At 56.0% G+C, this 1,699-nt stretch overlaps 1 protein-coding gene across 1 annotated transcript in view; it reads right to left on the bottom strand.

Annotated features, from left to right (window-relative positions):
• Window positions 1-612: 612 nt before the first annotated feature.
• LOC132810817 (uncharacterized) overlaps window positions 613-1,699 on the bottom strand; it is a gene marked incomplete at its 5' end in the record, with an annotated part of 19,469 nt that continues 18,382 nt past the window's right edge. Inside the window, one exon of the mRNA XM_060822725.1 lies at window positions 613-799. The remainder of the gene's footprint in view (window positions 800-1,699) is intronic.

Below are 1,699 nucleotides of genomic sequence, written 5' to 3'. Positions count from 1 at the left end.
CAGTCGGAGCCCCGCGTACACCTCCCGGTCTGGGTCAGACCGCAGTCGGAGCCCCGCGTACACCTCCCGGTCTGGGTCAGAGTGCACTCGGAGCCCCGCGTACGCCTCCCGGTCTGAGTCAGACCGCACTCGGAGCCCCGCGTACGCCTCCCGGTCTGAGTCAGACCGCACTCGGAGCCCCGTGTACACCTCCCGGTCTGGGTCAGACCGCACTCGGAGCCCCGCGTACACCTCCCGGTCTGGGTCAGATATCTCCCTGAGAGAGAGAGGGGACTGAGAGACACCAGTCAGTGTGCAGATATCTCCCTGAGAGAGAGGGGACTGAGAGACACCAGTCAGTGTACAGATATCTCCCTGAGAGAGAGGGACTGAGAGACACCAGTCAGTGTACAGATATCTCCCTGAGAGAGAGGGGACTGAGAGACACCAGTCAGTGTACAGATATCTCCCTGAGAGAGAGAGAGGGGGGACTGAGAGACACCAGTCAGTGTACAGATATCTCCCTGAGAGAGAGAGGGGACTGAGAGACAGCAGTCAGTGTACAGATATCTCCCTGAGAGAGAGAGGGGACTGAGAGACAGCAGTGAATAATGAAGTGAAACTGAGCAGGAGTTTTAGTGAAACTTTATTGGTGTTTGTGTTTACGGGAACACTGTTGAACAGTCTGTTATAAAACCCAAGCACGGTTTAATCTCTGTAATTCTCCATCGCAGTCTCTGTCTCTCTCTCTCTCTCTCTGTCTCTGTCTCTGTTTCTCTCTCTCTCTCTGGATGCAGCCGGGTTGGGAGAAATCTCCATCCTGGAGGGAGAGAGGGATGGAGAGAAAGGAGAGGATTCAGAGTCTTATCCACCATCCCCACCACGTTGTGTGGGGGTCAGTCCCACCGCACCAGCCCAGGCCCGTGTCGCAGTGAGAGTCTCATCGTTAAAATCCACGTGGCCACCCCACAGTGAGGGGGTCAGGGGGAGGGAACAGCTCACAGTCACTTCCCCACCGACTGTCAGAGAGAGGCACAGCCTTGGATCCACAGAGCAGGTTCCAGCTTCCAGGTACGAGACCAGGTCAGTCCCAGTGCTCAACAAGGGGGGAGACGGAGAGGGAGAGAGACAGACAGACAAAGAGGGAGAGGGAGAGACATGGGGGGGAGAGAGAGACCGAGAGGGAGACACTGGGAGAGAATGAGAGACAGAGAGAGACAGACACTGGGAGAGAGAGAGAGACACTGGGAGAGAACGAGAGAGAGACAGAGAGGGAGAGAACGAGAGAGAGAGAGAGACACTGGGAGAGAACGAGAGAGAGGGAGAGAGAGACACTGGGAGAGAACGAGAGAGAGGGAGAGAGAGAGACACTGGGAGAGAACGAGAGAGAGGGAGAGAGAGACACTGGGAGAGAACGAGAGAGAGGGAGAGAGAGAGACACTGGGAGAGAACGAGAGAGAGACAGAGAGGGAGAGAACGAGAGAGAGAGAGACACTGGGAGAGAACGAGAGGGAGAGACAGAGAGGGAGAGAACGAGAGAGAGAGAGACACTGGGAGAGAACGAGAGAGAGACAGAGAGAGAGAGAACGAGAGAGAGAGAGAGACACTGGGAGAGAACGAGAGAGAGAGAGAGACACTGGGAGAGAACGAGAGAGAGACAGAGAGGGAGAGAACGAGAGAGAGAGAGAGACACTGGGAGAGAACGAGAGAGAGAGAGAGA

Source organism: Hemiscyllium ocellatum, unplaced genomic scaffold, assembly GCF_020745735.1.
Source record: "Hemiscyllium ocellatum isolate sHemOce1 unplaced genomic scaffold, sHemOce1.pat.X.cur. scaffold_2013_pat_ctg1, whole genome shotgun sequence".
Classification (NCBI taxonomy): domain Eukaryota; kingdom Metazoa; phylum Chordata; class Chondrichthyes; order Orectolobiformes; family Hemiscylliidae; genus Hemiscyllium; species Hemiscyllium ocellatum.
Note: the sequence above shows the minus strand (reverse complement) of the source record. Positions and strands in the feature narration are given on the sequence as shown.